Source organism: Ambystoma mexicanum, chromosome 1p, assembly GCF_040938575.1.
Source record: "Ambystoma mexicanum isolate Mex_15411 chromosome 1p, UKY_AmexF1_1, whole genome shotgun sequence".
NCBI lineage: Eukaryota > Metazoa > Chordata > Amphibia > Caudata > Ambystomatidae > Ambystoma > Ambystoma mexicanum.
In genome coordinates, this window is record NC_090921.1 from 106,465,205 (window position 1) to 106,487,427 (window position 22,223).

The 22,223-nt window shown below is 45.4% G+C and overlaps 1 protein-coding gene across 3 annotated transcripts in view; it reads left to right on the forward strand.

Annotated features, from left to right (window-relative positions):
- SENP3 (SUMO specific peptidase 3) overlaps positions 1-22,223 on the forward strand; it is a 407,541-nt gene that overhangs the window by 108,530 nt on the left and 276,788 nt on the right. Inside the window, exon 1 of one of the 3 annotated variants that reach the window (XM_069644357.1) lies at positions 2,230-2,342. The exons of the other annotated variants lie outside the window; for them this stretch is intronic. The gene's annotated coding sequence lies outside the window, so the exon portion shown is untranslated. Of the gene's footprint in view, positions 1-2,229; positions 2,343-22,223 lie in introns of those variants that run through there. 3 annotated transcript variants of the gene reach the window in all.

Consider the following 22,223-nt stretch of genomic DNA (forward strand, 5'->3'; position numbering starts at 1 on the left):
TTTGGTTCATAGTGATAATTTCGACAACAAAAATGTCGAAAGTCAAAATTTCGAAAAAAAAAAAAAGTCGAAAAAAAAAAGTCGACTTTTTTTTTCAATGCATTTTTTTTTCGAAATGGGGGGGTTCCCCCAACCCCCTTTTTAAAATTTTTTTTAATTGTCCCCTTTTTTTAACTCCCGAACCCCTAAAATAAATATATAATTTAAAAAAACGAAAGTCGACATTTTTTTTTCGACATTTTTTTTCGAAATTATGACTGCCCACCCACATTTTTAGAAGTACCCTTTTGTAATTTATTAATTAGTGGTTTCATAACCATTTTCTCTTTAGTAGAAATGCGCTGTCAATTAGAGCTTCGAGGATTAGTCGCCTGCAGTGGTTAAGTGTAGATCGTGACTTTTCAGCTTTTGTTATAAGATTGTGAAGAACTCTACGGTGGTACATTTTTTTTTTGTAACATTAATTATTTGCATTGCTTTACTGTGGCTATGTTAACAATGGTAGATATAGTGTTATGTTCATTAGTAGGTCTGCTTTTCTTTGTACATTTTGTCTTTACTTTTAGTTTTTGCACGAGGGGCCTTGCCTTTATTTTTGTTGTGGCTGGTTTTGTTTTGTTGGGTGAGGTTACTGGCTCCCAAGTTCATGTTTTGTATAAATTGTTTGAGATGGATGAGTATATGACATGCTTTTATTGTTATTTTCTCCATTTCTTTTCTTTTCTACTGTGTTGATTTTTAGTAGGCATTTTGTTATGTCTGTTGGGGGGGGGAAAGGTTTGGGTTTGAAAGTTGTGGAATGTGCATGGTGCATGGGTATGATTGTAGAACTGAATAGAAAGCGGTCTGATAAGTGGAATAATAGGTGTGGTTGGCAAAGGTGGAAGAGTAAGAGTCTGTAGTGGTGTGATGGGCTTGGATTAGTGAGGAAGCGAGTGTTGGTGTGAGTGAATAAGTAGGGACATTGTGGTGTTTGAGGAAAACAGTGGGTGTTGTAGTGGTGGTCTTTTAAATGGGAATAGACAGTGTTAATGGTGCAGTATAATGAGTTGGAGATTAAAAAGAATTTGATTCAAAGAGTACTCTGGGTATATATATATATGTGTATAGACAATCATTGCAATTACAGACATATACATGGTACATTTAATGTACTTACTTGTAGGATGTGGAGGGTATTCTTTTTTTCTGTATGTTTCTTCAGCAATGTACTTCTTTCCTGTAATTGTAAGCAAGGTTAATTATATGAAGGTGAGAGGCTGTTGGGGGAAAAATGTTATGAAATAGTGGATGTTAAAAAATGTTTGGTTTTAGGGGCATTTTCATGAAAGTTAAAGGCATATGTGCATTTATAGACTCTGTGTGTAACTTTTTGGTAAGAGGAGAAAAGGTGATAGGGAATATTTGTAGAACACCTAAATGGTACATGGTGTCTGGAAGTTTAATGTGTTGGAGTATATGCATAATTTCCAACATGATGTATTCTAATCTGTATGTGTTTATGTAGTCATAGATGTTTTGTTTGCGTTCTGGGACTTGTAGTTCCACTTTTCCCATTATAAAACCTGTAGTACAAGACCCAGAGTTTAGAGAAAAAATCAGGACTGGATAAGTAGGTACAGATTGATATGGGTTATGTTAGCAAGTATACATGTACTGTCAATATATTAAACAGGCACACACACTAATTGGCACTTAATGTTGTAGAAATGTTTTGCTGAAATGTGTTACATCTTTTTTTTTTTGTTTCTTTTAGAAAAAGGTTATTCACATTGCTGCTCTAAATGCAAAGTTTTTATTTTCATCTAAATGTTTCTAAAAAGACATTTTGAAATGTGCAGCATTTTATATTTATCATTCGATATAAATGTCCCATTTTCGAATCTTCCAGTCCTGTTTTTCTGTTTGCATTCTGGGACTCGCAGTTTGTGTTTTATAATGGAAGAAGTGGAATTACAAGTCACAGAATCCAAAGGAAAAACCTACAGATTGGAATGGGTGATGTTGGGACCACCGCTGCGGTAGTGTAAAGCGTGACGCTGGCACGCAGCGGCGTGATGACGCTCAACAACAAAACGCGGCCATTTTGCAATCATTGCGGTTCCACGGAAGACTCTGCATACAGAGAAATCAAAATAGGACCCGCTCCTCTTTTTTTAAGGACCATCATTTTACTCATCTAAAGGAAGCTTAGCTTTTTTACAAATAGTTTCCTGCTTATATTTGCAGGAGCTGAACGTGAGATTGGGTCCGCAAGCTTAAGAAAACATGCGCTAGGGCACAAAAGGCTTGCATAAGCAGAAGAACAATGACTGGTCCCCAACGGTGACAATAACGTGGTGGTAAGCTTCTTGCAGTATTAACTATCAATGCATTGGCAAGCTTTGTGCCACATTAATCATAACTATTTTAAACAGTAATCTAGAGACCGAGAAAGGTTCGAAGTTATCATAAACCTACTCTCACCTATAGAAACGTTTATAGGAGATGTTGATAAACCGCCGGATAAAAGGCCTTGAGCGGTTTAATAAAATCAAGTGGACTGAGTAATACTCCCCACGCTTCTAAGTGAAAGGACCTCTTTATCCAATACAGGTCAATTACTAGACATACGCTGGAGAGCAGCATCTTTGGTTTTTAATCGATGTGTGAATTAGTTAAATATTGATAAGCAGTAATGAAGGGTAGAGATTGTTTTTTAACACTTCTTTGGTCTATAGGAGGAACCTTGATCCATAATAGGAATTCTGATAGGAGGAAGAGTGGTTGAAGTCAGAATCATCCGGGTGATTATTAAGGGAGTATTCATGACATATTCTTTTAATCATGTCAATGAGAATTGAAATATGGTATTAAATAGACTATATGATTGTCATTCATCATCTGTTCTAGATATGAAAAAAGAATTGAATAGACGGCTCCTGAAGAAGGGAGAAATATTTCCCGACATAGAGCAATACACAAGGGATTGTAACATTACCAAGGCTATTGATTCATACATGTGTGAAACTTTTTGAATATTGTGGAATCATTTTGTTGGTGATTTCAATTACTATAGATAGTGGAAAGTGATTAGAATTGAATTTCTAATTTTACGTTCTACATTTTTTGAAAAAGAAGTTAATGCCAATGAATTTATTATGATTCAGACTTGATTACTTATGAATAATGAGCAAAACAAAGTAAAACTTTCCTTTTTACTGAACATTGTGTACCAAGAGGTATTATTGAAAAATATGTACTGTAGATTGAACACATTTTTGTTTTTACAATACAAATTGGGTGTGCAGGGAACGGGAGATATCCACAAAGGTGTGGAAATCTGCGGTTTCTAATTGATGTTAGGAAGTATGCATGTACTGTGAACATATTACAGTTGCACACAGCTAATGGAACTTAATGTTCTACTAATATTTTCTATGAATATTTTGCAACTGCTTTTGCTTTGTTTTGCGAAAAGTTAGACAGTGCTGCTATAAATGCGCATATGAATTTATTTACTTCCATTAAATTGCTCTAAAAAAACCTTAAAGCTCAGCATTGTCACTATTTGCTGTGTCTTTAAGTAGGTGCTGAATGCTGCAATGCATGGCATTTGCTAGAGTGGTTAAAAAGAAAATATGCTTAATGAGAAGCTTATTATAGGGTAGGTAGCAGTCATATATATATATATATATATATCATTTTGTCAGTACGGCTACATTTCAATGGCCAGATATTATTACTGTGCATTTTGGAGGAACCAGTTTGGGCCATATGATGGCTGCATTTTTGCAGTTTGCCATTAAGGATTTTTTTCAAACGCCTAATAGAATTGTTTCCAACTGTGTAGATTATTTTTCTACAATTTTTCCAAGGCAAATATGGAGATCGGGACATAGAAAAAGCAAGGAAGCTTGTGAATAAAGGTGTATGTGCTTTTTAATATGAGTAAGTGGGTGGCCTTTTTCCGAATGAAAATACTATGTTGGATGGTGTAAATCGTTTTCGGAGCGATAGAGGGCATTTAAATGATGTTGGAAATTACCTTTTTTTTTCAATCTTAAAAATGCTTTGTAAAAGTGCTTTGGACAACCTGAAGGTGAGAATGTGGAGTGTATAGTAAAGCACTTTTTAGTAGGTGTAGGATATAAAAATGAGAAACTGAAAAAAGGCTCTTAAGAGCAACCATTGTAGAATAAATGGTTTAACTTGTGTAAACCTCCCCATCCCCTTCAATTGGACATTCTGTCCACCAACACTGCGGTAGTCCGCGGGCTTCATGTGTCACAACTGGGTCTTTTGAAGATGCCTGGCATGGAAAGTGGTCTACAGGGACCACGGACAGTCATGGATGTCAGTGGACATCGGGGAATCAGCAATCGGTATTCCTGGGTTTGGTGTACAGTAAGAGAGGATTGCAGGAGTTTTGTTTGGTGAGAGCACTAAAGATTGCTATGGCTATGTCTTTGAGGAGGCAGAGTGTATGGATTTTGGGGGACTCTTGGATCCATTGGCTGAAGGTCTATTCTGAACACTGTGTATTGGCTGAAAATCCTAGATTCTATGAATTTGAAGTGTTATGCTATGGAGTGCGAAGGTTGAAAGGGGGGACATCCTCCCATTTTCTAAGAATATGGTTCACTTCAAACATCCAGACATCATTTTTGTTCATTGTGGAGGGAACAGTTTGGGGTACGTTACTGGAATTTCATTGCTGTTTGCAATGGGATACATTTGGAAAGTTGATGGAAATATTTCAAAAAGAATTCTCGGATTGCTCAGACAGATGTGGATTCGTTTGAATTTACTTTGTCCGCAAATAGAAAAAGCAAGGCGCAATGTGACAGAAAAAGTTGTTTTGAAGAGCCAACATTTTTGTGCGAAAAACAATTAAAATTTCCATTTCCCCACGCTAGGAATTTGTTTGGTGACCGTGGACTAGACAGGCTGCACAGTGGCCTGTGATTTTATTTTTATTTTTTATTTTTTTTCAGTTCTATTTTGAAACTGTGGAAGGTGGCTCCTTAAGCAACAGTTTCTTTGGTTTCATATTTTTTTGGCATTCTTTTTACCCCAGGAGAAGCAAGGTAAGGTGGGGAAAAGAAGGGAGAGAAGGGGCACCGAGACGAAGGGGCAGATAGACAGAGGAAGATGTTCGCTGTTCCATACATTTAAGGTAAATGGCAGTGTTTCTCGTGCTCCTTGACCACGGCCTCAAACACTCGACTACTTCCCCCCCACCATGGGTTAGAGAGTCCTCCGGAAGTGGGATGGTCATGAGGGATGCCATTTTCAGCAAGATTAGAGCTCTCCCAAATAGCTCTGAAAGGCAGGTGCTCTTTCCTGGATAGCCAGATTGAACATGACTGAAATTAACTGGTGGGTCCCTACAGTGGAACCGTCCGCGGACAATCGCACTGACCGCAGACTACTGAGTCGCAAATGGACCTTGTAAAGTTCTAAAAAATGCCAGATCAACCAAGAATGGGTCTGGCAGCTCTGGAAGGGTAAGGTTTCAACTTCAGATTGGTTGAAAATGCACTTTTTGTCTGCAGAGCACGAACACAGCGTATGGTTGTGATGACGTAATGATGTCTGGGGCACTGATGTCCATCCACGGACACCCATTAGGTGGCAGACATAGGGCGCATGCACGTAGATGTCCGTAGAACAGGCGCGCTGTCAGCAGACTAATTAAAAGTGCATCATGCGAAAACTGACATGTCCAGATACTGCACAATATCCAGGAGCACCTCCATTTTGTGTGTGGACACCCCGGGCAGTCTTTGTGCCGTGGACACTTAATTGGGGTTAAAAAAAAAAAACAAAAAAAATTACTAAAGTATACACAGATATTTACAGATAAGAGATACATTTATTTAGCAAAGGGATGGGGTATCGGAATGAGAAACATACTTGGGAGAATTAGGAATTTCTGTACAAAATGATCAGGGGAGGAAGGGAGTGAGGTTTCATCAAAGCATCTTTCATTTACATTTTGGAAATTGATGGGAATGATTGGTGGGGACAAGACAGGTACAAGAATGACAGTAATAATGAAAATGTTTAATCACATGATTTATGACATAATTTGAAAGTTCCTTAAAGTCATGTAAGGAACTCATGGTGGCAACATTAAAGACACAATTGATCACAGTTCAAGGGTGTTCATTAAACTGTACGCAGGTTGGAAAAACACCTAATCTAAACCTAAATATAAGATCGGAGCAAGTGTCAACCATCAAATAAAAATAAGGCAGTCCTAGTGGCAGTGTGTCAAAATAAAGTGTCTATACTAAGAAACCTATTGCCAAACCTTATAACTAATGCAAAAAGGGTGTGGGATAGTTTCAAGAAAAGAAAGCAGTGTTGCAAATAATGTCAGCATGCGGTATATAGAATTAACAGTTCCTCCTTTCAATGGATTTTGGGTGATGGCTTCACCACTGTATCTCCCTCGATTCGGCTCGGACCCTTCAAGAACAGTTCCCATCAGTAGCATGGCCTTCAGTGGTTTTGCCTTCTGGTTCCAAGGGCCAAACAAACAACAAAAGTTCCTTCAACAAAATGACAAGTTGGTTTTCACTTTGGGTGAGAATTTTTCGCTCCTGGATCCTCCTCTTTGGGGTGCTGACCCCTCTTTACTTTCAGCCTCCCTCCCCTTGGTTCACTATGGCTTCAATGTACTTTTGGGTTATGGCTTCACCACTGGATCTCCTTCGTTCGGGCTTGGTCCCTTCTCAAATATCAATGTCTTTTTAAACGGTTCCAGTGGACATCCCTCGGCCAGGTTCACCTTTTGTCAACACACTGCTTCTTAGGACTTTAGTCTCCGTCCTCTTATCGTTCGCGCCCTCTTCTGGGTTCACTCTTGCCAACGTCCTATTCACATTCAATGTCTACCGGATTCACTTCCCTTGCTTTCTCATGTGGTGGGATTCACTCCCCTCACTTTCTTTTTAATTCTTAGGTCAAAGGCTTTCGACTGCACATGGATTTTGCTTGTCCTCCTGTATGACCACTTTGACCTATCTTGGCAGTTCTCCTACGGCCTTCTTGTAACTGTAGTTTCACTCAGACGGGGATCGACCAGAGTCTCTCGAGTAAGCACCCATGTGATACCGGTTTTCTCTGCAGTTGGTCTCCCCTCCACACTTTCACAGTTATTTTGAATTGCCACTTTGCGAAATTCATTCACTGCAGCCTGGCTCTTTCGGTTCTCCCCTCAACTCACCGGCTGTGATGAACCGCTTGGCTTTCCTCGTAAATGGAGTCAAGGCCGGTACCATGGAAGCAAGAGTCTCCCTCACTCCCGCTTATCAGCTTCGACACGCTGTGGGTACCGCCGACATCTGATGCAGCACGCTTTGGCTATTGTCCTCGGTCTTACGAATCCCTCTGCAGAGGTTTCACAGATTTGTGTCAAAGGGCAAGATCGTGTCTCTCCTTGTCAGCTTCTCGATATTTGCCGCCTTTCTCCTCCTCTTGAACTGCCAGGTTTGGATAGCTGTCTCGTTGTGCGGTCTGCCTTGCTTTTACTGTGCCCTTCATCCCTGTGGGGAAAAGGAAGTGATAGCAGGTGTGTGATTGAAGCCAATTGCCTGCCTTTGCCTGACTCTTGTATTGGGACTTGGCCAGTGAGCGGCTCTGGCGTTAGACTGTCTTCCATGCGATACAAAGGTGTTCAGGTTGGAAAGGGGAGGGGGGGGAGTTGGAGTGTCGGGTTGTTCTACGGGATAGGTTGTTGAAATGGTGATCTCGGCAGGGTAGATTTTGGAGGGGGTCTTGAAATGAGTAGGAGGGTTTGGCAAGCAAACGGGAATAACTTGGATCATGGAATGAACAAGGGGGATTTTAGGGATGATAGTTGTCTGTCATATTAGATTGGGTGTTCAGAAAATGACCAGAGGGGTGTGAAAAAGAGTGACGGAGTATGCAGGGTTGAGGTGTTGTTTCTTCATGGAAGCTATGTACTATAACAAAATAATTATTTCAGTGTGGTCTATAGAAACTACATTGCACTACTACATTAAAAGATGTATTGTATACCATTAGAGATGTTATCACTCATTTCTTCTTTTGGGAAGTTTTCTTTCAACCACTCAAGTGCGTTTGCCATAAGAAATGTCTATATAATGAATGGTAATAGAGAAATGCAGTGTACCTACGCTTTAGTATTTGTGTTCCAAAAGTACCTGGTGTTTGCGAGTCTGTATGAGTTGTACTGAGGTGATAATAAGGTGTACAGTTATGGTTTGTGCTTGGTGCGTTTCATTGTATTGTTATAAATAAAAGTCTACATTTAGAAGTCCTCATTTGTACAGAAAGATATATTTGCGTGCAGTAGATATAACTGTTTGTTATTTTGCGTATCTGTTTGTTGGTTGATGGGTAGAACGTTTTCTGTTCTACTCTGTGCTTCTATGCTTTGTGAATGCTACCTGATGTCTGCGGACATTCGTACTGTACAGCTGCTACCTTAGGGTTGAGTATAACATAAGGAACTTGGAGCAAATTAAGGGTTCTGTGGTAACCAATGAAATTCAGTGAAAAAACGTTGTTAAAGACATTATCGTTAAGTAAAACCGAAAACCCCTTGAAAATCGTCCAGTTATGGTAAACTAAGCAACCATAACTCGTGTCTCCCCCATGCACTGCTAAGACTAACACCCAGGACATCACTTATGAAATTCATTTTAATTAAAAGTTCCTACAAGGGGTAGTGTTTATATTGTTAACAAGATGATGGGGGTGATCGGGAGACCAATCATGAACTAAATGTATTAAGGAATGTACTTGTCTAAACAAAACCTTATTGCAGTGTTAATGCAAGAACCCAATCAAACATTCACGTAGGCAATGGCTGCAGCATGCACCATAAAAGTACAATATTTTTAATCTGGTATTTCTGGATAGTAAAATAATGAATGCTACCTCATCAGAGTTTTGATTAATGTTAACCATGGTATAATACCTGTTAGTACAAACAATAAATATGAAGACCCACAATGCATACAAATCAGAAGCACATACAGGGAAACTAAAGTAAGGAGGAAAGAAACATCACCAGAAATGGCAATAACATTAAAGTTCATCATCATGTATTCAAATGAAGTAGGTGCTTGAGGCCTGCTTATTGCCCCATATATGTGCACCATGAGCTGACACAAAACCCTACGGAAATTACTTTGGGAACATACAAGAAGGTTATTTTCAATTTTCATACCGTCAGTGAACCAAACAGCCCTGCCTAGATAAAACAAGTGTCCCAGATATGTCATGTCATCTTTGATGTCTTAGCAGTGCACAATGGTGGCGTGAGTTATGGTTGCTTAGCTTACCATCACTGGCGAATTGCAAGGGTTTTTCAGTGTTACTTGTAACCCTGACGTCCGTTTTAAAAAAGTTTTTTTTTTACTGTATTTCCTAGGCTTTTATTAGTGCAAGTAACATCAATTTTTAATTATTTTATTTAGTTTTTTTTTACTGCGTTATATATATTACACACCCGCAAAAGCGGCCGTGTAGTTATGGTTAAGTTGCTAAACTCATAGGAAGAGCACTTTTTCGGCAGCTTATAACTTTGCTCCCCCTGGACGAATCTTCACCGAACTTTGCAAAAAAAGTATGGCCCACTCTGAATTTTTTCGCCAAGTAGGCCGAGGCTTCATGCAGGCGGGGTGGGGGTGTGGGGGGGGGGGTTAATGAGGTCTCAAAATTGGACAATGGGGAAAAACTTTGCGCACGGCTACAGCCTGAACGGCTGGATGGATTTTCACCAAATGTACCCCAGGAGCGGGGGATAGGGCCAGAAAGCATGCTTTTATGTGTTTGGGGGAAATCGAACCGGTACATTTTTTGCAAAACACTGAAATGTACGTCCCAAAAAATTGATCTCTGGGTCTGTTCCGCTGACCCATTTCCCAGTTCGCTCCGTGGACCGATGTCTGCTTGGGTCACGGTACGCCATGCTGTCGGCGAACAGTGGACGCGGCCGGTGGTTGGCTGGAGCGAAGCGTGCTGTGTGTCAAAAGTGTTTGGGAGACGCTGCCATGGTGTATCGGAGGATAGTGGAGCGCCGAAAGGCGTTTTGAAAGATTGCTTTGCGGGATTGGCTAGGGGGAAGCGAAGGTATTGCCAATGTTTTGTGCAGTAGGCTACGGCTGCTGGTGGTTATGTTGAGGTTTTGCATTTGAGTTGTTTTGTTGCGGTGGATTTGTGAGGAAATATTAATCTGTTTCTTTTACTTGGCGTGCTGTGGGTCTGGGTAAGGCATAGGCTTTTCCCTGCATGGCCATGCCATGTAGAAAGAGTGTACGGCTTGGGTACAACACCCCCCCCCCCAATGTAAGGGCTGAATGTATGGGAGAGCAATGAGGCACTTAGCGAATAGGTAGGCGGGTGACTTTGCTTACACCGATGCTGCAAGGGAGTGCATAACGACCCAGAGAAAAAGGATTGTTTGGCAGCACACTGTCGCGATATGCACCAATCCCGCAGCTATTGACATACACTGGATTGGTGGGTAGTTGCACAGGGAAGTATATGTTGGTAACTGTAGGCAGACTGTATAGGAGGATGGGGAGTGCCTTGGAGATAATATGAGGATATTAGTAATCGGTGTACTGTGTTGTGCTGTGTCTCCAAAGTCCCTACTGCCTTGTGTGCATGGCAATAGCCTCTGGCCGTAACAGTGTGGCCACTGCTTGAAAGTAGGTGTGCGAATGCTGTTTTGCTTTGCTCCTTTATGTAGGTATACGTACGTGTAGGCAGGCAAGCACCGTTGGAAATGTTAGCCTGCATGCCTGTATTGCCTTCCAGTGGGTGTGTAGTAGGACTAGGCAATTGGGTGCATGGGCATCACTCTGCCTATCCTCGGCTATGGAGAGGACTCCATTTAAGTTTTGCCCCATTTGGAAAGGCAAGTTTCCTTGGAGGGATGAGCATAAACGGTGTAACTGTTGCTTGCCCCTCGATCACAACGAAGTAGGTTGCACGGCTTGCAATATCCTCCGTCCTAAAACATTGAAGGAGCGCCGAGCCAAGCGGTGGGCGGCCTACATGATGTCGAAGGCAGAGTCCGCTGCCGCAGCCACCGAATGTGACGATGGCAATAGTGACTATCATACCTCTGAACCGGAGGTCGTTTACCTTTCGATGGAGCGCTCCCGCTCTGCATAGTCTGTCACGGCCCCGCCAGGCACGGCTATGGGGAATGTACACCCTTGTCGACAAAGACTAACATTTACATAGCACTAAGCACACAACCCCAAGTCAATCTTCGAAGTTGAAGACCTCAGCGCCAGCGGGTACACCAGAAGTTCCGGCGGTACCCGCCAACTATCAGCGCCTAGTGGCGGGCCTTCAAATACAAAGGGCACTATTTCTATTAATCCAAGTTCCGTCGAGACGCATCGCAAGAAGGCGTCCGACGACAAGGTTCCGGCTCTGGCTGAAGAAGGCGCTTGCCGAAGACGAGGCCCCGTCTCCACCGGAGAAGGGAGTATCGGAACCCTCAAGCCGAAAGAAGCACAGGGACACGCCACCTCTGTCGGGCCCCCGGGAGGAGTTTTCGGAGAGCGAGGAAGGTATTTCTTCGGCGTTGAGACAAGTATCTCGATGTTTAACGGCAGAGGAGCGTTTTCAGGATCCCTTTCCACCTCTAGACCATTCTGGTTCTTCTGTTTGGACTAGGGAGAAGTTTGAAAATTGTATGGAAATGCTACATAGGTTTGTTACCCGTTCATAACAACCCACTCCAAGAAGACCACACGATGAGATCGCTTTGGGCACTGTAGCAAAATTCCCAAGACTCTTTGACCCCTCTCAGGAAGAGGATATGTACACCTATGACCTCACTGAGGTAAGAGATTCCTGCAGACACTCAGGATGAAGATCAGTTCATCAATCCTGAGGACATGCATGATCCCATAGAGGGGTGGGGAGGAAAACCCGGATATGGGTGACCCTCAGCCTTGGCAGTCTCCAGATCCTTCACCAGATCTGGATTCCCTGTGTTTGGATCCCCCCCCCGACCACTCCCACTAGATGGCCCTCACCAGTGGACGATCAAATGACCGTTTAACGCCATGTTGCGCAAAGCAGCAGAACACTTAAAGATCGCCACCGATGAAGCCGCCTCTGAAGCTGACTTTGTGGAGGATACTTCCCAAGGAGAAGCCACCGGCTAGCCAGGCTATTCCTCTCCGCAATTCGATAAAAAAATGTCTGGATCCCTCGTTATCAACACCTGCTCTCACAAGAGGTGTTAATCCAAGGATTGAAAAGCTTTTTTGCCCTTCCCCCTCGCACCCCTTTATATCCGGTCACTCCACCCCAGACTCTCTGGTGGTGACCACTACAAGAAAGAGGGCAGGGGTTCCTCTGTCAACCAGCGAGGCACCCCCTGATAAAGAAGGCAAAAGGCTTTACGCCCCTGGTGAAGAGGGTCACAGCCGCATAAGCTTTTTCAACACACATCGCCAACAATACCACCTTATTGGCTTCGCGGACGCTCAGTGGGCCTTGTTACAAGAAGGCCTACTGGAGGTTCCCAAACCACTACGGACTCTTCTCCTAGCCACAGTGACTGAGGGCAGACAAGTGAACCAAAGCATACTTAAGAACACTTTGGATTCCGCTGAAACAGCGGATCGATCTCTGGTTCAGGGCACACTCCTAAAGAGACATGTGTGGCTAAGGAACTCTGGGTTCAATCCTGCGACGCAAGCGTCCCTTTTATAAATAAACCCTTGGAAGAATCCAACCTGTTTGGAAGAGCGGTCAACGAGGCCCTCGAGACTGCAAAAAAGGAGCATGATGCCCTGAAGACGCTAGACCAAATTACACAAAGACCCTCGACGAGACGAGGATCTGGGTTCCGGGCGCTTTTTCGTGGCCAACGCTTCCTTCAACAACAGTAGACCTCGGGAATCAATTGGTCCTTTTCACAGAGAACCAGTGGATACACCACCCTGTACCCCCAGAGGGGTCAGCGTCGTGGGAAAGGAAGGGGCCAGAACTATACCACCAGAGGCTCCCCGGCCTCGGGGTCAAAAAAAATTACCCGAAGATTCGGGTCCCTTGTCGTGCCTCCTCGGTCAGGGAGAACTACAAAGGAGCCATAGAGGTCGTACCTCTCACTGGTAAAAAAGGGTTTTTCTTCAGTGTACTTCCTTGTACCTAAAAAGGGTCTAACCATATGCCCTGTATTAGATAAGCGCCCAGCGAACAAATTTGTAAAGCCACAAAAGTTCTGCATGGTCACTCTACAGGAAGTAATTCCCCTGCTCTCACAGGGTTATTACATGGCAACATATTTTAATGTTGCCGGCGCACAGAAAATACCTCAGATTAAAAAACAATCAGTTAAACGTACTACCCTTCGGCATAGCATCCGCACAAACGTTATTTACAAAGGTACTAGCGGTGCAAGCAGCACACCTGCACAGGCATTCCAACCCGGTCTATCCTTACCTCGACAACTGGCTCATTACCGGGGACTCTTATGAAATCTGTCAAATACCCAAAAAACAATGGATCTTTTATTCAGTCTGGGATTCTCTATCAACGAGAAAAAATCAGCCTAGACCCCAGTCAGGTCAAGCAGTTCCTAGGGGCTCTAATTTGAACAAAGGACGGCCTCCGAGAGGGTCCAAAATATGCTGTTTCTAGTCCCTCAATATAAAGCCAGTCGATAGGTGACCGTATGCAAGGCTATGCAACTGTTAGGAATTATGGCGTCATTTATTTACTTGGTTCCTCGCTTTTGCATGCGTCCAATGCAGGAGTGACTCAACAGCCAGTGGTGTCAGGCCAGAGGACAATGGGACTATCTAGTGGTGGTCTCGCCAGCCCTCGTTCTCTCGCTACGGTGGTGCTCGAGGGATAACCTCTTGAAGGGGAAATCCTTCACCACCCCCGGAGTGAGAGACATCTCTCACCGGGTGGCGAGCTCACCTGCTTCAACAAACGGTGCAACTGTTAGCAATGTTCAAGGCACTAAAAGCTTTCCAGACACAACTACAAGGAAAGACGGTCCTGATCCTCAGACAGTACCACGGCCATGTACTATCTGAACAAACATGGGGGCACTCGCTCTCCATGACTGTCCAAACTGTCCCAGAACATTTGGAAGTGGGCTCTCAAACACATGTTCCTGTTGTCACAATCATGTTCCAGGGGAAATCAATCTTCTGGCAGACGTACTCAGCTGAGATTTCCCACTGCCCATAGAGTATGAATGGCGATTACACGAAGAAGGGACTCTAGATAACATGGTCAGGGAAATTTGTTTACGTTATTTGTTTACGCTTCCCATCCTCACATCCCCCTCATCCCCCTTAACTCCCCTACTCAACAAGATAGTGCACAAAATTCACCAGGAACCAGTCTCGATGATACTGGTGGCCCCCATGTGGGCCCGCCAACCCCGGTTCGCTCATCTGATGGAGATGTCTCTATCTCCTCCAGTGAAACTGCCTTGACCATGCAACATGTCGCAAGACAAAGGGGAGACGCTTCACCCATGCTCGCAGACATTGAACTTAGCGTCCTGGCTCCTGAAGTCATAGTTTGGGCACCTGCAGCTCCCTCAGAGATGTATGGACATACTCGGGGAGTCAAGAAAACCTAACACTCGATATTGCTATTTCAGTAAGTGGAAACGGTTTGTCATCTGGTGCATTAACCTGTTTAACTGCTCTCTCACACATTGTTTTATACCCAACTCATTTACTTGACTCGGGCCTGGTCTTTAACTCTCTAAAGGTTCACTTAGCTGCGCTTTCAGCCTACACTACATCGCTGTGGTCGTGGTCGAAAATACCAGTTATTAAGGCTTTCATGGATGGAGTGAAAAGAATTCCGCCTCCCATTTCTGACCCGGCTCCCGGATGGGACCTAAACGCGGTGTTGACTAGACTTATGGGGGGGCCCCTTTCGAGCCCATGCATAGAGCGAGTCTTCAAGATCTCGCCTATAAGACTGCTTTTTTAATAGCTATTACCTCCATTAGGAGAGTAAGTGAACTAAAGCGCTCTCAGTCCTAGACACCTTTGTAACAGTTCACAAAGATAAGGTGGTTCTACACCCCCACCCTAGGTTTGCGCCTAAATTCATTTCCAAGCTCCATGTGAACCAATCCATAGAACGACCAATGTTCTTTCAGAACCCTTCAAAGTCTTGGAGAAAGAAGACTGCACACACTAGATGTACGCAGAGCAGTCATGTTTTACATGGAAAGAACGCGACAACTAAGAAAAACTAATCAGTTTTTCGTTTCAGTGGCAGCAGGAAGAGGAGATGCGGTCACCAAATCCACTATCTCTAGGTTGATTGTGAAATGCATCACACTCTGCTACACTCTTGCTAAGAGAGAACTGCCCTTCAAGCCTAAAGCGCATTCTACTCGAGGCACTGGGGCTTCCATAGCATTCATTGCAAATTTTCCCCTTGAGTCCATTTGCAAAGCGGCAACCTGGAGTTCTGTCCACACCTTTACAAAACACTATTGCCTAGGCACTCCCTCTAGGTCTGATTCTCAGGTGGGACAGGCAGTACTAAGACATCTTTACACTACTGTTCCTTCTCACAACCCACCTCCAACTCCGGGTACTGCTCGCTAGTCTATGCACAGCATGTGATTCTAAGCAGATTAACGAGCATCAGAAGACATGCATTACTTACCGTAAAAGCATTTCTGATGATTGGATCTCCTTAGATTCACATGCAACCACCCTTCCTCCCCGCTCGGATGGAAGGAACGTAGACTTCTTTCTACTTTCTCTCTTTTCTGTACTCACTCACGAAGGCTCCCTCACGCCAGAAAAAATACAATCGGAGGGACCTCGACGCGTGAGGAATTTTGGGTACACTACACATCACGTAGGGATAGTGTTACAGGCACGCCCATGTCGACGTCCCCTTTCGATTCTTGAAAGACAAGATGCAATACTCTGCAGTGACCACTGGATGTCAGACTTTATGCACAGCATGTGAATCTAAGCAGATACAATCATCAGAAATGCTTTTACGGTAAGCAATGCAGGCCTTTGGAGGCAGAGACGCCGAAACGGCCATCGACTAAGAATAAGTCTCACTTACCTGCAGAAAAACGCCACATGGAGCCCTCTGCTCACTGTTTATTATTATAAACAGGCTTCTAAGTCCTCTGTAGAGTATGTGGAGGAATCCTCACCACTGACTTCTGCCCTTCACAAGAAGCGCCCTAGAGATAGCCCCAAAGACACACTTGGGGCTCCCTGTCCAGCAGAAGCATGTCCTGTGCCAAAGGTCACCCCTGTGACACCACCCTCCATCTGCTACACCCTGCCCCCAGCTCAGTTTGAGGACACTATGGGGAAAATCTCGTTCTTCGTCGACTTTGAGCACATTACACACACCTACAAAGCCTGCTGAGCAGCCTCTTGCACCTCCTACAGTACCAGTGGCACCTTCTCTTCCTGCCATATGGGGAGCCCTCACATGGTTCTCATTCTGGGGACATTCAGTCCACCCACATGGATCAGGACATCTGGGTAGATGAGTAAAGACGACCCCAGTCAAGACAGGGATGATACTTACCTGCAGGACCAGGATGACCCAGGCCTCATTTTTGTCTACCCTACGGTAGTGGAAGGTGGTCACTCCTCTTCCATTGCAGGCCAGACTCTATAATGAGATGCTAAAGAAAGCTGCCCACCATTTCGGCATTAGCACTGACTAATGCTGCCTGCAGGGACTGACTTCTGGAGGATATTCTTCATGAGAAGAAGCCTGTCTGCCAAGCCATACCCCTCCTGGAATCCATAAAAAAAAAAAATGCTCTCACTGTCAACCCTTCCCTTACTAGGGGGGTTAACCCACAGGTGGAGAAATCCTTCAGGCCTGCCCCTTGAGGGCCCCTCTACATTAGGGGCAACGTTAAGCCAGACTCCCTGGCGGTGACCACTGCACAGAGCAGAGCTGGTGTTCAACCTCTGAGACACCTCCCTACAAGGAGTGCAAAAGATTGTACACCCTGGGGAATATGCATCATGACCTCTGCTGCTTACCTAACCAGGATGGTGAATAATACCACTTTGCCAGTTACGGCAGCACCCAGTGGGAGGTCTTGCGACACCTGGACTCTGTACCAGAACCCACACGTTCCCATCTCCTTAAGATCCCCACCAAAAGGAAACCAGTCTCTCAAAACATCCTTAAGAATGTCTTAAACTCTGCATGCAGAAGTAACCCTCAAGACATTCCTGGTTTAGGGACTTGGGATTTAAGGCAGACACACAAGCAGCACTACTTAACATGCCCATCGAAGAGGGCCTCCTCTTCGGCAAAGCTGTCTATGACCAGCTGGAGACCGCTTAAAATGAGCACAAGTAAATTAAGATGTTTGGCCAATTTTCAAACGGACTCCTCGTCCCAAGGGGATTGTTGTAACACACAGCACAACTTTTGCCTGTAAAGCTCAGGGAGACTAGGCCTAGCCAGCGCAAGCACGTCTGGATCCTCATTCTATTCTCCACACGTTCAGACGTCCTAACAATGCCAACAGCGTGGGTTTCGCTGCAGGGAAAAGGACTAGGCAGGTCTGCGGCCTTTAGAGGCGCAGCAGCCCCTGCCATCAATTGACGTGCATATCCATATTGCCTTCCATGGGTCCCCAGTCGGGGGTTGCATAACACACTTCGCCCAACAATGGGAGGGAATAATGTCCGATCGCTGGGTCTTAGATACTGTGGCCAGTGGATACTCTGTGAAGTCACCCGAAACACCTTCTGCCATCCAACTCACATAGGATGAATGTGTTCTGTCCATCTCCACATCTTCAAGGAGGAAATTCACATCCTGTTACAAAAAGGAGCCATCAAGCTAGTGCCCTTCATGGAGCGAAATCGAGGTACTTCCTTCTTCCAAAGAAAGATCTAACCATGCGCCCAGTGCTGGATCGGCACCCTGCAAACATGTATGTCAAACCCTAAACGTTCAAGATGACACCATTGCAGGAAGTCATCCCACTATTAAAGATGGGGGAATTACATGGCAACATTGGACATGAAAGATGCATATGTTTATATTTCATTGTTGCCAGCGCACAAAAACCTTGGGCTCAAATTCAGACACGAGCACTACCAATTCAAAGTGCTGCCATTCGGCTTTGCATCAGCCCCCAGGGTATTCACAAAAGTCCAAGCAGTGGTGGCCATGCACTTGCACAAATGGTCCATTCCAGTGCACTCTTGCATAGACAACTGGCTAATTACTGGGGATACTCCCCAGAGGTGCTTTTAAATCTGCTGTTCCAATTGGGTGTCTATATAAACGGGAACAACTCGAGCCTAGTGCCCAGCCAACTAAAGCCATTTCTGGGGGCACTAATCAAGACAGAGTTTGGACTAGTTTACCCCTCTGAGGAGAGGGTCCAAAACATGCTGTTTCAAATACCTCAGTAAGTAGCCGGTCGCCAGGTGACGGTACAAAAGGGAATGCGCCTATTCGGAATGATGGCTTCCTGCATCTCCCTCGTGCCTCACACAAGGTTGTGCATGCGTTCAATGCAATGGTGGCTAGCGAAACAATGATCACAGACAAGCGGGTTGTGGGGCGATCTAGTGGTGTGTTCGCAACCTCTGGTTCAGTCGCTACAGTCGTGGAACAGAGACAATCTACTAAAGATACAAACTTTCCAAACACTGGCGATGGAAGCCACTTTTACAATAGACACATCTATGACAGGATGGGGCACTCGGTGCCTTCACCACACTGCTCACGGCCTGTGGACACAGGCCCTGAACAGGAAACTCCAGCAGTACTCCAGGCACTTCAGGCCTTCATGACTTATCGCAAGACAGTCCTAGTCCTCACAGACTGCACTACGGCCATATTTTACATACAGGGGTGGGGGAGGGACAGATTCTCCCGGGCTGTCCAAACTAGCCCAGAACATCTGGCGATGGGCAGTATGCCACAATATATTCCTAGTGGCTCACCATGTTCTAGGAGAAAATTCTCTGATAGATGTGCTAAGCAGGAGTACAATGCTACCCTCCAAGCACGAATTGTGACTAGACACAGATGTGCCAGGTGACCTCTTCTCAAACTGGGGGTTCCCAGAAATGTACCTCTTTGCGACCCAAGAAAACGCGCAATGCCACGTTTACGCCTCCAGGTTTCCCCAGAGGTGATCCAAGGGAACGCACTTCTGATAAAATGGCCAGGATAATTTGCATACGCTTCTACCACGACACCTCTTAACAAGATAGTCTACAAGCTACACCAGGAACAAGTGTGGGCCCGCCAAACTCGGTTCTCGCACCTACAGATGATGCCCCTATGTTATCCCATGAAACTACTCTGCACAGACAATCTGCTGACCCAGGATCAGGGAACATTGCACCCATGCCCTCCGAAGCTGAATTTAGCAGCTTGGCTCCTGAGGCCATAGCATTTGGTCACCTCAACCTAGACCAACTGTGCTTGGAAATTCTTAGAGAATCCATAATCCTAACACACAAGGCACTGCTACTTTAACAAGTGGAAACGCTTTGTGTTATGGTACAAGTCAAGGTCTCTCAAGCCAACCGATTGTTCACCAACCAACATTGTCAACTACCTCCTCTACTTGACTCTGGGTTCGTTTTTAACTCACTTAAGGTACACCTAGCGGCTCTCTCCACTTACACCACGTGTCACAGTAAAATGTTGTGGTGGAAAGTACCCGTAGTTAAATCTTTTGTTGCGTGCGTCAAAAATGGTACTCTCCAATTGTACTCCCTGTTGGGATCTTAATGTCATACTCACTAGGCTCGGGCTCCCCCCCCTCCCTCCCTTTGAACCTATCCTCAAGGACAGACTTAAACCTCTTCTGTACAAGACTGCTTTCCTTATAGCCGGTACACTTGTGGAATCTGCTTAGATCACATGCTGTGCATAGGCTGACATCTAGTGGAAGCTGCGGAGTATTAGTTTGTTTTTCGAAACTCGAAAATGGGCGTCGACACAGGGCGTTCCAGTAATAATATCCCTAGTGTGACGTCCACTGTACCCAAGATCCCTCACGCGTCTAGGATCGTCAGATTGTTTTTTTCCGCCATACTGGTCGGAAGCATTTTGCGGAGTCCCCTGGCCATAGCCATACTTTTGCTAAAATATTGATTAATGTACATCCTTTCCCCATCCCAACGTCGAACTTCGACACTCGACGCCAGCTTGGAGAAGAAATCGACCGTCGGCTGCTGCACGACGGATTTGGGCCTCGGAAGGCCTCTGGCCTCGGCCTTGCAAGTAGGGAGACTGGGGGGTTGGACATACTCTACACTCTTGGTATATAGGTACAACTTATACATTTCCTACACTTACCAGCCCGCTGCCTCAAGGTGCGTATGGAGGGTACCCCTTTTCAATTCTGCCCCAAGTGCAATCGCAAATACCCTTGGGTCGACAGGCACGCCACGTACAATCTCTGCTTGCCGAGGGACCACCCCGAAGCGAACTGCAGAGCGTGTAGTAGGTTTAAACCTAAGACACTTAAGGACCGTTCGACAAAGCGTTGGGCACGCCAGGCAGGCGGCCATGGCAGCGGAGGGCGCCTTCAGCGATGGCAGCGACGCCATGCTTGAAGAGGGCATTACGGCGTCGAAAGACAGCCGAGCGCAGGTCCCAGACCTCGGAAGGTCGTCCGACAGGGCGGCTATGGGGGAAGACCCCCGGCGACACAAGCGCTTCACACACCACTCACACAAAACACACGAAGTCCAACCGAGACTCGATGACATCGAGTTCTCGGAAAGAGGCACAAACAGAACGGTCCGAATCGGTGTCCTCTGGGCATTCTCGATCGAGATCGCCGCATGACTCCAGGCAATCATCCACTCTTGCCAAGAGTGCCTCGCTCCCTAGGCTAACAGAAGTTCGATCGTCGGAGGACGAAGACGACTTCCACCCCCAGGCCGCTCTCTAGGAGTCGGGGCCCGCAGACAAGATCAGCGAGGCCCCACGTTCGAAGGACAGGGACTCTACCCCCGATCCTCGACGCCAGGCGTCGAAAACCTCCGGAGCCACAAAGGGACAGGGAAAACACTTTTCCACTCCCGAGGAGGGGGGAAAACAGCAGAAGAAGCAGCCTCTGCACTCTTCCACACCTGTGATACACTCCACTCCTCCTAAACAGACAGACAAGACCAGGTCTGCTGATATTTCTAAAACCAGCAAATCTACTCAAGATAAATCTCCTAGACTTTCTGAAAGAGTCATTCCTAGTTCCAAAAAATGGTCGAGTGATGACATAGATAGGGTCATGTCAAGGATGTCTTCTTTGGCAGACTTTTACGATAAAAATCCAGACCATTTCCTTTCATATAATCCACAAGGGGCTACACCCTCAGGCTCTAATGATCCTATCCCCCCCGAGTAAAAAGCCCTGGTTTGAGACACCGATGAGGTCTACAGACCCCTTCGAGGTACAACCATACTCACGGCCATACTCACTGTATCAAGGAGAGACTTCCTTTGGTGAGGACCAAAATTTTGGCATGGCAGAAGAGCAAACCGGGACGGGCTACTATGGGGATGATGATGAGGACCAGGAAGAGGAAGACCCTGAAACCTACAGAGTCTATTCAGCGAAGAATAGACCCATCCTTGGTGAACCCGAACCTCACCAGAGCAGTCAATCCCAGAGTTGAAAAACTTTTCAGGGAAGCCCAGTCTGACCCTCTCTATATAAGAGGACATCTGAAGCCAGACTCCCTAGTTGTCACTAACACTCGTAAGAGGGCTGGAACACCCTGGTCATCGCCGAAGCTCCTCCAGACAAGGAGAGCAAAAAACTATATGGTTTCGGCAGGAAAGTAGCCTCAACGTCCGCCTATCGGGCAAGGATTGCAAACTCCACCACCCTGTTGGCCAGCTACAACTGCCATCAGTGGGAAGAAGTCGGGGCACTCATAGCCTCTGCACCAGAACCCTTAAAGGGCAAGTTAGCACGAATTTCCGCAGAGGGTAGAGCCGTGTCTGGTTGCATTTTAAAAGCAACTTTTGACGCCGCGGACAATGCGGGCAGTTTGATAGCACAAGGTACTGTTATCAAGAGACATGCGTGGTTACGGCAGTCTGGTTTTAAGGCAGAAACCCAGGCATCATTGTTGGACAAACCGGTGGAAGCCGATCTGTTTGGTAAGGCGGTCGAGGACGCGCTGAAGAATGCCAAGGACGAATATGAGACACTAAAGTCCCTTGGCCAGTTA